Source organism: Crocodylus porosus, unplaced genomic scaffold (genome assembly GCF_001723895.1).
Source record: "Crocodylus porosus isolate Cpor-Errol unplaced genomic scaffold, CroPor_comp1, whole genome shotgun sequence".
Classification (NCBI taxonomy): Eukaryota; Metazoa; Chordata; order Crocodylia; family Crocodylidae; genus Crocodylus; species Crocodylus porosus.
This window is the reverse complement of record NW_017728953.1, coordinates 1,175,855-1,190,098: the sequence shown is the minus strand read 5'-3', so window position 1 is coordinate 1,190,098 and position 14,244 is coordinate 1,175,855. Positions and strand designations below refer to the sequence as shown.

General features: G+C 58.6%; 1 protein-coding gene across 4 annotated transcripts in view; it reads right to left on the bottom strand.

The window, feature by feature from the left end:
- HDAC7 (histone deacetylase 7) overlaps positions 1–14,244 on the bottom strand; it is a 128,739-nt gene that overhangs the window by 31,340 nt on the left and 83,155 nt on the right. Inside the window, exon 1 of one of the 4 annotated variants that reach the window (XM_019556452.1) lies at positions 8,831–8,853. The exons of the other annotated variants lie outside the window; for them this stretch is intronic. The gene's annotated coding sequence lies outside the window, so the exon portion shown is untranslated. Of the gene's footprint in view, positions 1–8,830; positions 8,854–14,244 lie in introns of those variants that run through there. 4 annotated transcript variants of the gene reach the window in all.

The window sequence follows — 14,244 nt, the reverse complement described above, 5'->3', positions numbered from 1 at the left end:
CCCCCCTCAGCCTTCTCTTGTGGAGGCTGAACAGGTTCAGGTCCCGTCGCCTCTCCTCGTAGGGCCTGCCCTGCTTCAGGATAACACAAGAGGTAGCTCCCTCTAGCCCAGCCAGGGTGCAAAGGTCCTAGGAGAAGGGAAGAACTGGGGGGCTGACGGATGGTGGGGTACGCCCAGGGAGTGCCCCCTTGCACCCACACACAGAGGGAAGTGGCTGGCAGAGACCTTTGCAGCAAGGAGTCCGACTTGCTCTGTGGCCCTTCAAATCCTTCGACCAGCATAGGCGGCTTCTGCCAATGGAAATGTCCAACTGCCAGGAAAAGCCCTTGGCCTTGCAAAGCGGAGAGCCAGGAAATACTTCCACCACCCCTTCAATCCGGTCCTCAGCCCCACACCCCCAGCCGGGTCTCCTGCCATGCAGGGCAGAAGACGGGCAAGGTCCTGCCCCACTCCTTGCACCCGAAGCTATTCCCAAGGGGCAGAGGAGGGTTGCCAGGTGCCTGCATTCTCCCAAACATATTTCACAGGGTGATGGTAACCTGTAGGGGCACTCTGCAGCCCTCAGAAAGCCCCCAGTGGTACCCGGTCTGCCCCTCATTTGACTGCAGAGACAGACTGCTCTCACTTCTACCTGAATGACTGGCAGAGGGGGACCTTCTAGCGCAACACAGAGCATCTCCCTGGGACCCAGGCCTGCTGAGCGCCCGGGGGTCCCGGAAAGAAGCAGCCCCTTCCCCAGGCAGGATGTATTTTGGTTATGACTGTGGCAAGGATTGCGTCAGCACGGGAGGATGCTGCGGCCATGCCAAGGAAAGCAAAGCAAAGATCAAGCACAGCAAGCGGCCTCTCTTAATTAACATCCATTTGCATACACAGAGGAGAACGCCCCAAACCGGTTTGGAGGGAACGCTCCAGGGCTCCTCAGCACATTTGCCGGCACATGGAGCCGTGCAGGGATTGCTGGGCCCTCGCCCGCCTCCATGCCCACGGCCCAGGGTCTCACCACACTGCAGACAGCATGGCCCACGCACAGCCACTGGCTGCAGCCCTGGCAGATCCCAGGGCCATGCTGGCATCTGAGTGCAGTCAGGGCAGAGAGAGCTGCAACCGATTTCACCGGGTGTCAGAATGACCGTAGTTTCCTCTCAAAAAAAGCAAGCCCAAAAGGCAGGTGCAGATGGAGAGCAACTAGCCACTGGAGTCGGAGGCCAGTAACTTGAAGACTTCAGGGTTGCCTTCGGGGTCCAAAGAAGATGGAGAGCCCTGTGGGAGTTGGGAGGCCTGGTGGAAGAAAGCAATAAGGGGCATGCACGGCTGTATGCCCCCCACCCCCAACATTGGGCAGCTCCAGCAGGTGCCGGAATCGGGGCCGTCACCCTCCCTCAGGGCACCGGTGGAGAAAGCAAGGGAAGGGATTGTAAAGGGATCCCTCTTCCCTATATATGCCTCAGACTGACCAAGGGATGGGCACCCTCATTGAAGGCACATGTGCAATGCCCCGACCCGCCCGAGGCCCAATACCTTGCCACGTGGCATACAGAAGCATCCCTCTTTTGGGGGTTGGAGGGACGAGCGCATCTCGTACACTGGAGAATACAGTACCGACGGACTCATTCACAAGGTGCCGTGACAGCTGTGCTAACGATGGGGTCTGCCGGAGGCGCAGAATCAGTGTTACTATGAACTACATGGACCAGACATGTACGGACACCAGGAAACCCGCTGGTGGAGATGGCGGTGCACACCGGCTGGGCAGAGCCAACAAATAGCATCCGGGAGGACACGGATAAACTGAGAAACAGAGCCGGGTGGAGAGCAAGAACAGGCCGGGAGATGATCCCGGGTGTGAGATCCTGTCTCCAGGAGACGTGGGGATCACGGGGTGGGTTCTCCATGCAGATCTGCTGCAGATGTAGCCTCGGGCTGGGCAGAAACAGGCTACAGGACCTCCCAGGGCTGTTAGCTATGGGGGCTCCCCCTGCCCCAAGCTCACCTACATCTCACCCACCCCGAGCTCACCCACAACGGGGCCCAGCCTTTGCTGGCTGGAGAACCGGGTCTCAGAGGGGCTCTGCTCCTGCTAAGAAACCCCTTCTAACCCCAATCTTGCCCAAAACTCTTAGGCCTACCAAGGTGTTAGCCTGCTTCCAGCCAAGGTACTCCTGCCCTGCCAGCTCTCCGCTAAGACTGAGCACCCAGCTCCCTGCCAGCCCGATGCCAGGCACTACCCACTGCGAGACGTGCTGCTCCCAGAGCCCCGGCGCTCCCCGGGTGCACGGATTCTGGGAACAAGAGCAGGACGGGAGTGCCCAGGTATCACCAGATGCTCCCGCTCACAGCGCAAGGCTCACACCCACTCAGAGCTTCAATCTAGACTGTTTCTTTCCTTCCAGAGCTGAGCAGCCTTGGGCAAGCTGGCTGGTTCTCAGGAGCAGCAGGGCTGCGGGCACGGGGCTTGCTAAGCAGCTGGCCCCTGCTTCCTGGGCTCCTGTTCACACAGCAAGAAGCAATTTCCCCAGTCCGCTCGAGCCAGGCTCAGGGATGATCCCTGAAGTTTTGGGCAGCCCCTGTGCTCTCCCTTCACTGGTACCTCGAGCAAGCTCAGGCACTGAGGCCAGAGAGCTATTTATGGCAGAGGAAGGAAGTCCGTAACATTTCAGTTTCCTGCATGAATAATATTTTGGTATCTTTAGGCACGTCTGTCACAGCACCTCCCCAGGGCTGGGCCCCAGCAGAGCACACGGCTCTGCTTGGCCCGGGGTGCACTAGCTGGGCCATGGCTCCATCAAACTGGGGTCTAACCCCAGCAGAAACCCATGGAGCTGGCCTGCAACCTCTCAGCAAAGGATAGAAGGATGCATGGATGCACGGAGAGCTGCAAAGAAATTCCCCCTCCCCCCCCCCAGTCAGACTGGGAGGTTGCCTTCCTCTGTAGCGGGGGCACAGCCCCTACACCTGGGACCTCCTGCATGCACATTAACAACTTTTTACAGCAGCACGACATTGGCGGCCGTGTCCCCGTTTTCCCTGTGGCAGGTTTGGGTGCAACATCTGGTGCTGCGTCGGGGTGGACGGTACTTTTACAAAGAGGTTGGATGACGGATGTGTCTGGGCTGGTTTGGATGGGGCTGATCCTGGCTCAGGCAGGACTCAATGTGAGCTCTAAAGGTCCTTGCCAACCTCACTTCTCTAGGGTTTCTACAAAGGACACTGGGCCTCCACCCCAGCCCCACCACGAAGCAGCTCATGCCCAGCCCAGAAAGGGAACAGCCCAGGGTAGGCACAGGCCAGCCGCCTCTGGACAGGGGTGCAACCATTGCCCCCTTGCACAGCGCTAGATGGAGAACCAGCTGCCGGCACCATGCAGCATCACCCCACGTCACAGCTAGCAGAAGGAAAGCCCAAGGCCTGCTCTCCAACATTGCTCACACCCATTCCCACTCCTTTGGAGCAAGCTGTCCCCTCCTGCGTTCACCCCGGCTGCCCAGGATCCCGGAGGAGACACCTCCACGGTCATGGCTGCAGCAAAGGCCATTGCTGCCCCATCCTAATCCCCCTCCATTGCCCCCCTGGAAGAAGAGTGGATCAATGGATCTGAAGAATGGGGATCTCCCCTCCCACCAGGGACTGGGCTACCAGTAGCCTGAGGGTCCAGAACCAGCAGACTGAGCTGGACTGGAAGCAGAGGAGCAGGTGCCAGACTCAGGACCCCCCTTCCTGCTCCTGGACTACCAGCTCCCTCAAAGCAAGGGAGTTGCACCAGGGACGGGGTGATGGGAGCACCTGTGAGAGGAAACCTAAGGAAGAGTGGGGGCAAGAGACCCCCCAAAGCTGCCCCTACACTGTGGGTCTCAGCCCATGAGAACCAGCGCTGGGGCCCAAGGCTTTGCAGCTCCTCAACCCACTGCTGTATTCGCCACACCCTTGCGATTCTCACGGGCAATTATAAACCTTGGCAGGAATGGCAGAGTCTGCTGGCAACCTGCCCCAGCAGGCTCATTAAAGGCAATTAAATGTGCCCGGGTACCTACCCCCTCCCTTCCCGGGGACGCAGCTTTCCGACCAACTAAGCAGAGGGCGGGTTTGCATGGGCAGCGGGCTGGCACTGGGGCCCTGCACGCTCAGCAGGTGCGAGCCCTGCGCCCTGCCGGAGAAGCCAGGAGAAAGGTAGGAACCCCGCTGCAGCCCCCTTGCTCTCTCTGCGGCCGCCAGGATGATGTGGTGGCTGGGCTTGCTCATTGAGCGGTGCTGGTTTAACCAGAGGGCCCTGCTGTGCCAACTCAGTGAAGCCAAGTTTCAGCCCTGGACACACCACAACGGTCCAAACCTGGCTCGATCCCGTCCAACCAACTCTGCAACAGGGAGAAAGCAAGTGAGATGGGAAGGAAGGAGACCTCCGTGCCCCCTCCACTCCCATTACCATCCACTGGAAGGCAGCTGCATTGCAAGCCTCCAAGACAAGGAAAAAGCAGCGATGGGCCCAGTTCCTGCCAAAAACCAACGGAAGGTGAAGCAGGCAGGGGATGGCATGATGCACAAGCACAAAAAATGCTGTCACTGGTCCCCACACCACCAACCCTGTCACCAGTCCCCACACCTCTAAAAGCATCTACAAGGACTAGAGAAGGTCCAGAGAAGGGCAGCAAGGGTGACGAGTAGTGGGAAGGAGAGACCTGTTCAGTGTAGCAAGGGCCAAGGGTTTCCAACACACCGAATGGTGAGGAGCAAGTCACTAGGGAGTTATTCCTGCCCGCCTCTCACCAGACGAGAACGAGGGGTCGCTGCATGAAACGAGTAGGTCGTCAGCTGAAAATGAAAGCAAGGAAGTTTTTTCCCCCAGCGTGGAATAAAAAAGGGGACTTGTGGCCACCAGATGTGTTCCCAGATTCAAAAGGAAGTGGACCTGTTCTTGGAGGAAAGGGGCATCGGGAGCTATTGAGTGCAGGAGGGAGCAGCACGGCCTCTGCATCAGAACGTCCTGGACCAGAAATGCTGGAGGCTTCAAGTGCCAGGGGAGCAGGGGGACGACCCCTGGTCAGGTCCAGGCAGATCAGGTTCTTCAGGTAGATGTGATATATCTTTTATTAGACAAACTAAACAGTTGGAAAAATTGTTCTTTGCAAACTTTCGGGCACAAACCCCACTCTCCCTTCCAGCATCTGCTCCCTGCCGCTATGTGATGGGACAGGGCAAGACGGAGAGCCAGGGTCTGACCCAGTCAAAGGCAGCTCTCATGTTCTGGAAAATAAGGCGGAAGGGAAGAAAGGAGGCCTTGAAGGACCCCTTCCCACCCCACCACCATCACCACCCTGAAGGGAGCTGCACTGCAAGCAGCTGATGAGGAAACAGAAGCAATTTGCCCAAGTGTTGCCAAAAAGCAACGGAGGGTGAAGCAGGCAGGGACAGCAAGACACTGGAGGGCACCGAGGACAAAAAAGCATCAGCGGCACCCAAGGCTCTTCTGTGTTCACAGCTGGGTCTCATGCCCACGGGCGGAAGACCCCGTCCCCTGGCCCTGGCGTGCGCGGCTTCCTACCTGGGGACGGCCATCCGCAACCCCACGCACACGGTCGGAGCCGGACACGGCCTGGCGCACGGTTGGGCTTGGCTCTACTCCAGCCCGAAACGTGGAGCAGCTCTGAGCACGAAGCAGTAAGTACCAGGAGGCCAGCCCCTCTCCTACATCCAGCCCAAAGGAAGCCAGGAAGGATCTGCAAAGGTTTCTCCTGATAAAACCGGCACAAGCTAAAGCATGACTGTAACCCAAGATAACCCACGTGAACACTCACTCCAGCAGAAGAGGAGTTTTGCTAGCGTGGCTCCCATGGCTGGAGAGAGGCAATACCTATCCTGGGAGCACTGGTAAAGCTTTCCTGTGTAGGCAAGCCCTCAAAGAGTCTCACGGGTGATTTCTCCACTTCTAAAGCGAAGGGAGGGGCCTGTCTGGGATTTAGCAGCGATCTTTTCTCCCAGGTGGCTGAAGGTGCATTTGGGCCGAGTACACATCTTCCCCAACTCAAGTCTTGCTTCTGTATCAGGTGGTTGCTCCATGCATGCACCAGGCAAACCAGACACGGGACTGCAGGTCACACCCACCTCGGGCCACCCAGTGGGGCAGTCGCAGGGGCATAACCCTGACCCCACGGGTTTGGAGCATTCAGCATGCCCTGGCTGGGACGCAGGACATCCCAGAGAGAGGAGACCATTTAGCTAATGCTCCCAAGCCTCGTTTCTCCATCCCAGAGAAGCAGGGCAAGCCTAGAGCAAGGGGTCAACTCCAATAGCACCCCAGAGAGTCGCCTGCAGACTCCAAGAGCATGGAGGGGGGTTGTTTCTCCCATGCTGCTTTCTGGGAAGGGCTCCCCTAGTCGGTGGACTGCAGGCCTGGCCTCTGACTGCTGAACAGCAGAAGACGTATAGCAGGGGGTGCAAACCTGTGCCCTCCTCCAGCTTGCAGAGCCCTGCTGCCCTGGCCCGGGGGCTCCCAACAGCTCCAGGCTGGGACTGACTTCAACCCATCCCGCACACCTGCGACCACAGGCTCCCCCAAGCTGTGCTATCCCCGCCAAGCCTCAACAGCTCTTCTCCTGGCAGGGGCGAGGGACAGCCAGGCCCAGATGGATGGGCTCAGTGACCTGGGTGGGGCTGGCCAGCACTTGGGAGAGAAATATTTGTGCAGTGGCAAAGCTCCAGCTGCAATGCTCTCCTTTCCCCCCACGCCCACCGGAGACAGCGGAGAGCTAGAGCTGTCCTTCCTCTCCTGGAGACGGGGAATTGGGAGCCATCCCCATGGACCTAGAGCCCTTCCCTGCCGAGCCTGGGCACAGCTGGCCCACAGCTGGGGTGGCAGGGAGCAAAGGGGGCACCGGAAGGAGGGCAACACTGCTGGAAATGCTCCACGGCTGCATAGATGAGCTATCCCGGGAAGCCAGCTCGCCCATGAGTCTCAATTCCAACATAATCCCAGGACTCCAGGAGCTGGGGCCTCTGGAAATCAGTCTCACAAGGGCTCCCCCGGGCCAGCCAGCTTCTGCCAGGGCCCCGCAGGCTCTCCTGGCCTAGCATCCGCCACCAACCCAGCCAAGCTATCCTGGCACCCAGCAAGGCCTCGCAGCCCCGGGCCCAGCCCGATGCAGGCAGCAGCCGGTGGCTGCCAGAACAGAGAGGCTGCGAGTCACTGGGGACTGGCCTTTCCAAACTCAGCACCCAGGGCAAGGGCCTGCGCAGGGATCAGTACAGCCCCTGCCCAGCAGCTGGTTTCACGGCATCGCAGAAGAGCAGGGCTGGTGGCGACATCTAGCCCAACTCTGCTCCAGGCAGGAACATCCCCGTCCAAACCAAGTCCCTGTCTAATCCTAAATTTACACAAGTCACACACCTACCAGGCCAGTTGCCCAAAGACACCAAAAGCACCCCAACCCACTGCAGGAAAGGCAGGGGGACGATAACTTGTCATGCCCTGCTGCTTCAACGGTGTTAAAAATGCACTGGTGAGATCTAAGGAGAAGGGCCAAGCCCCAGCTATAGGGCCAAACGCCTTCCTGATCCTCAATGAAGCATCAGTCTGAGCCCAAGCAGAGGGGCATGACCCTCTAGCCAGGACCCTCCAGGATTTAGCCCTAGCAGGAGCCCAGTCCCCAACCCCAGTGCCTCTGACCTTGCCCTTGCCATCCCCAGCGCTACAAGCAGCAGGAGACAAGGGGTCACCGAGCTGGGACAGAGCCGGCAACAAGACCCTAGCATCCCTGGCCTCCCAGAAACCTGTGCTGAAAGTCTCCAACAGGTGAAAGCGAACGACTCAGCCTTTGCCAAACAGGCCCCAAATGGCTGAGCCAGGCAGAGGGGGCTGGGCCACGCCGAGCCGAGCTGAGCATCCAGGGCCCCCTTCCCCGGGGCCACCCGTCACCCTGCTGACTCAGGAGGGAGGGTGCGGCTCCCACCGGCTCTCCTTCTTGGAAGCAGAGGTGCTTGACGCAAGCTCGGTCTTTCCATGTGAGGCTCTGAGCTCACCGAAGTGCTGGCCCGGCTCCCCGCCCAGCTGGGACATTTGCAGCGAGAGCCAGGATCCAGCCGAGCTCCATTTGCTCAGCACAAAGAGCCCTGGAGCAAGGGAAGGCACCAGGCCTTCAGCTCTGCAGGGCCTGGCTTGGCTATACCGCATGCCAGCGGGGACCAGACCAGGGGCTCCCTCCGTGTGCTCACTCACACTTCCACCTCTGTGCTCATGGGAGGACTCCAGGCCCAAGCTAGAAGGCTTATGGGGTGCTGCCCAGGCCATGCTTGGATGGCAGCACCCCATAAGCAGGGTAAGAGGCAGCTCCAACTGGGACGGTCCATGTATCTTGTCCCCCACCACGGCTCCCCTTGCAGATGCCCGAGGTCCTGGCTGCTCTATGTATGCACAGGAGGATCTGGCATCAGGGGACCTGCACTCACGCCTCGTCTCTGCCACTACCCCAGTGTTTATGGTGGAGAGGTTGCTGTGCCGCTCTCTACCTAGGACAGAGGGACCGGGAGCTGAGGAAGGTCACCCCTCTGCCCCCAAATCACACCAGGCTGCATGGATACAACTCCACCTCCCCTTACAGATGCATGCCCTCCACCCTGATTTTACCAGATCAGCTAGGGCTGAGCAGGCCTTTACGCTAGGAAGCACCATCAGGTGCAGACAGAGAAGCCCCACTGCAAGCAGGTGGGATGCTAGAGCTAGTCCTCTGCCCCACAGCACACGCCATCCCATGGGTCACCAGTGGGCACGTGCCCACCCCATGTGAGCATACATAAAAGCGTGGGAACAGTTGGCACGCACAGACCTACACAGGACTCTCACCGTGGAAGGAGGGGGATCCAGTGAGCAGATCAGGCCAATGCGCCCTCCAGAGCCCAGAGGTCCTGGAAACAGTCCACGTGGATGCAAAGCTGCACTTCCAGATTCGCAGACACCCCCGAGCTTCCTGCATCGTCCTGCAGCCGGGCCTGCCCCATAGCACACCCCCTTTCCCTACACCACCCTGGTTGCAGTGCCTCTCTCGGCTGGCATTTCAACTCTCTCCAGGCCATTAAGAAAGGCATGACGACTTCAACACAGCAATTGAAAACACAGCCCGGGTGTTGCAATCGGGAGGATGGGGGGCGGGGGGGACAACTCCAGCTGCAGCAACAAATGTTTGCGTCTCCAGCTGGGAGAAGTTACCCATATGGCAGGGCACATTCTTGCGGCTCTAGCTCAGCTCTTCTCGGCGGGTGGGGGTAGGAGGGGAGCGGCAGCTCCGCCGGGCAGGGCTCACCCCGTGGCCCAAGGCGGATGCAGACAACTGGGGGCAGCAAAGAGGCAGGGCACTGCTACAATCAAGCCTTCCCTGTGTTTGGGGCATGCGGCCAGGCCGGCTGGAGGTGGCGGGGGGCGGGGGGGAGTGCAGCTCCCCCACCCCTGCCATCAGGCGCTTTGCTCTGGAAAACTCGAGCTCCGTCTCCAGCTCTGAAATCCCCCAGCTGGGTCCTTGCCCTGCTGCAGCCACATGGGTGAGGCCTAGGGAAGGGCCACCCATGTCCATGAGCCAGCCCATGTCCTCCTTATGCAAACAGAGCAGTGCCAAAGAGCCAGGGCCAGGGATGGGGTAACGAGGGGGCACCATTTCCACGCCTACCACAGCCACTGATGGCATCTCCAAATCCAGCAGAGCTGGATGCACTCAATCCAGAGGGCACACGGCGGATCCCAGCGCCCGGAGACACCCAGCACCCCCCTCCCCATGCCAGCACCCCCGTTTTGGTGGGGCGAGATTTAGGGGAATCCCTACAGCCACATGCTCTTCCCACTCCCCAGGCCACGGTTCAGCTTTGATGCTCCATAGCAGATACAGGCAACCACGTTCCACTAGACCACCCCAGTAGCTCGGCGAAGGATTAGTTTCCTATGTGAAGGCTTTGAGCTGAAGTCCCCAGCGCTGAAGCAGGAAATCCCCATGAGATCACCCAGCCCCATCTCCCGCTGCATCTACCTGGAGAAGAGCAACACGGCTTCTCTCCCAGCCTCATTTCAGCCCTGGGGGCTCCCCCCCCACTTCCACGAGGGTCCACTCCAGAGTCACATCCCGGCCTCCCCTGCCCCCTCCACGTGAGCACCGCTCCTCTCCCCACGGACCCAGGCGAGCTGTAAGAGGAGACCTGCCATTTCCTGGGACAGCCTTTTGCTACCACATTAGACACCTGCTCACAGGCCTTTCCTCTGGAAATCGGTCCATGCCCCTTTGGATGTGGGCGAATCATCCTCTATCATGTTCCCCCCCAAAAGTCTATTTTTTTCTGCACCTAATCGAGTCTCGCCTGGTCTGGAAGCCCACCCATGCCCTTTTCAGAACCATTTCCAGTTCTTCTGTCTCTTTTGTGAGCTCGCGGGAGATAAAGGCACCGCGGGGCTCCAGGATCCTTTCTGCCTTATGAGCCCCTTCTTGCTCACCTCCCTACAGAAACCCATGCAGCTACTGGTGGAGGTGGGGGTCTACTCCATGCAGAGCCCTGGGCAGCTAGGGAGTCTCTACTGTCCTCAGGCCCAGCAAGAAACCGAGCTGCCACCTCCCCAGGCCGATGGAGGGTGCATGCAGCTGCAGGAAGATGGCAAGCTGAGAGCTTTCGGCAGCCTCTGGGACCCACTTGCACCCCAGGGCTGCCTGGCCCAGGAGGAAAGGGCCAGGCCACGAGGGCACGGAGGCAGCTCCAAGAGCTGGTCAAGGCGGCTGCTTGTGATGGACAAATGGGAGGGATTTCCAGGCAACTGCAGCCTCCCTCAAGGCCACGGGGGTGTTGGAATTGGATGTCAACTAGCAGAGCCCCCCTCACCCGACTGATGCCATTGCTATAATCTCCCCCTTGAGGAAATCAACCCCTCCAGGCCTCCAATTGCTTCTCTCAGTCATTCAACCCATCCCTTCCCGGCTGGAGGCCTCTCCTGCCCCATGTCCTGCAAGGAGACACCTCCAGGCACTGCTCATTTCCAAAAGGGACCCAGCATGAGATGCAGATGTGGAGCCAGGCAGACCTCCCTGCCCTCCTAGGCTTGTTCCTGGATGCACAAGCTCCATCCTTTCAAACCAGATCTGCTCCTAATCCCTGCCCATCCACTCCACACAACGCACCTCCCCTGCTCCAGTCCTTGCGCCTCCCTGGCCTTTAGCATCCTTGGTGGATCGCGCCATTTACCTCCCTGCAGACGAATATCACTGCTGGACCATGCTCCAAGTAGCTGGCAGTGGCTCAGCCACCTGAAGACATGCTCTGGAGATGAGCTACATTACCCACGAAAGCCTCTGAGCCGACGTGCCAGAGCTCCTGGCCAAGGTAACGACATTTTCAATCGCGAATCCTAGAAGCTCCGAGTCGAATGCTATCCTAAAATCCCAGATGTCCTGGAGGAAAGCAGCCCGGCTACCTCCTCTCCAGCCCCAGCTTTGCTACGGTCTCGTTCAGCCACCCATTCTGTCCTCCCGTCAAAAAATATCACGCAAGCTGATTGCGTAAGGAGACGGTAATCGCGTGGCTTGCACTGAGGCCTGAAGGGAGATTGGGGTGGCTGAGCTGGGATCTCCCGCTCACTGGCTGGGAGAGCTGTTGTGCTGACGCCGAACAAACTGGCAGGGCGTCAGGAAAGCCGTCCGCGCCACTTGGAGCTGAACAGGCCTGGCCCCCTGCCTTTCACTGAGCCAGGGGTGCTCAGCTTAGCTCGCCGGGATCTCTGCCTAGAGATCAGCCACAAAGTTTTGCACTTGCTTCATGAGTGGTGGCACCCCCAGAGTCCTGCTTTGGGTCTTTGGGTCTCTGGAAAGAGCCCGCCCAGCTCTGGGCAAGGCCAGGCACATCCCCCTGGCATTCACACTGGCTCAGGAAGAGCAGCGGTGGCATGGCCCCGTCTGCTCAATCACCTAAGGCTACCTGGAGACGGCCATGGTACGCACATGAAGCCCAGAGCTGCTCTAGGAGCTGTGCACCGGGCATCCTTGGCTGGGGAGAATCCAAGCGGCAAGTCTCCCCCCGTGGCCAGCACCACCCGGGCACCCACTAGTGATGGCAGGGGAGAGCTGTGTGGTGAGCTGCTGTGTAGGTCTGCAAAGCCTCGTAAGACCCGCCCTGCCTCTGCCTCCCCCAGGGTGGGGCAGGATGAAATCCTGCAGATATGGAGCTAGGCCAGCACCAAGTTGAAGGCAGCCTGGGAAGCCTTCCCTCAGTGCCGTCACTCCCCACCTCCACCCTGTCCCCGGGTGCGCCCGCACCTGCCCCACGCCCGGCTCCCCACCCTCCTCCGCTGGCCTTGCAAACTCAGTTGCTTCAACTGGTGCACCCGAGGTCTCGCAGCTCCTACGCCCTGACCTCCGAGGGTGGGAAACAGCACAGCAACATCCTGAAAGAGGCAGCTGGGAGACCAAAAAGGACTGCTCCGAGCATCTGCCTGTCCTGCACAAAGCCCCCTTCTTCGGGGCAGGGCTGGATCCACCAAGAAGTCCTGACAAAACTAGCTTATGTCAGTGCGGCTAAGGGTTCATGGCTGTCACCGTGAGCAATTTGCTGCCCCCGAAACAAAATAGCCTGAACACACAGACCCAACCGGTGCTGCAAGCAACACATCCAGAACCTGAAGGATAAGGGAACAGATGTGGCCAGATATGCCGCAGTCACCGAGGGCATGGAGAAGACCCCAGAAGCCACGGCGACGGGCAGACGTCAGATGGAGGAGATGGGGCATGCTGGGCTGCATTGGTAGGAGCGGTGCCAGTAGATGGAGGGCAGTGATTCTTCCCCTCTGTTCTGCACTAGGGAGGCCACATCTGGAGTCTTGTGTCCAGTTTTGGGCCCCACTACAGAAAGGATGTGGACACATTGGAGAGAGTCCAGCAGCGGGCAATGAAAATGGTTCAGGGGCTGGGGGGCATGACTGGTGAGGAGAGGCCAAGGGAACTGAGTCTATCGAATCTGCAGGAGAGAAGACCAAGGTGGGATTTAATAGCAGCTTCAACTCCCCGCAGCATGGTTGTAAAGAGGATGAAGCTGGACTGTTCTCGGTGGTGGCAGATGACAGAATAAGGAGCAATGAGCTCAAGTTGCAGCAAGAGAAGTTGCGGTTGGATATTGGGAAGAATTTTCTCATTAGGAGGGTGGTGAAGCGCTGGGACAGGCTCCCCAGAGAGGTGGTGGCATCTCCATCCTTGGAGGTTTTGAAGACCCAGCTAGACAAGCCTTGGCTGGGATGATGTAGTTGAGGCTGGTCCTGCTTGGAGCAGGGGTTGGACTAAATGTGACCTCCCAAGGTCCCTCCCAACCCTCCTGCTCTATGATCCTTCCCTGGATCCCCTCCAATTCACCAGCTGCCTTTCTTGGGGGCTCGACACAGCCTCCGCCGATACTCCCACACCAAAGCAGTCCCAGCTCCCACGGGACTTTCCTTGATGTACTGGCAGGGTTAGCACAAGTCCTCCAAGTCAGCACATGAAGCCTGGAGTTCACACGCTGCTGGTTTCACCATGGCTCTGAGAACCGCCTGCCACTTGGGATGCCTCATTTCTCCAACAAAAGCTTAAGTTGGGTTTATCATCAACCATAAAGTGCAGGGATTAGCACATATCAGGAAAATTAAGGGACCATGGAAGAAGCAAGGTTTCCTGCAGGTGATCTCTCTTATTGGATCAGCTTTGTAATTGGGATCAACTTAAGACAAACTTGTGACTGCAAGAGAGACCTGCCAAACAACGTCCTCCATTCAAAAGCTTGTCGTTGGGATAAAGTTAGGCACAGTTGGTTCAATAAAAGAGATCACCTGAAGAAAATCCTTCTCTCACACAATTTCAGGGCTATCAAGGCTACAGCAGTGTCAGACTGATGCCATATTTCGGGTCAGGAAGGAATTTTACCCCTTGACTAGACTGGTAAGGACAGGGGGGCGTCTGCCTTTCTGTGTCATGGGGCACATGACCTCTTCTTGAGATCTCGAGTGTATATTAAAAACCTTTACAACAGCAGGACATTGGCTACCGCGGTCCCCCTACTTTTCCCAAGGTGGGTTCGGGTATGATGTGGTGCTGCATCAGGGTCGATAGTAGTTAAACGAGGACATTAGGTATGGATTTGTATGACATGGTTTGGACAGGGTTCATCCTGCCTCCCTAGATGCAACCTCTCCAATGTGTCCACATCCTTTCTGCAGTGGCGGGGGCCCAAACTGGACACGGTGCTCTAGATGTGGCCTCACTAGCGCCA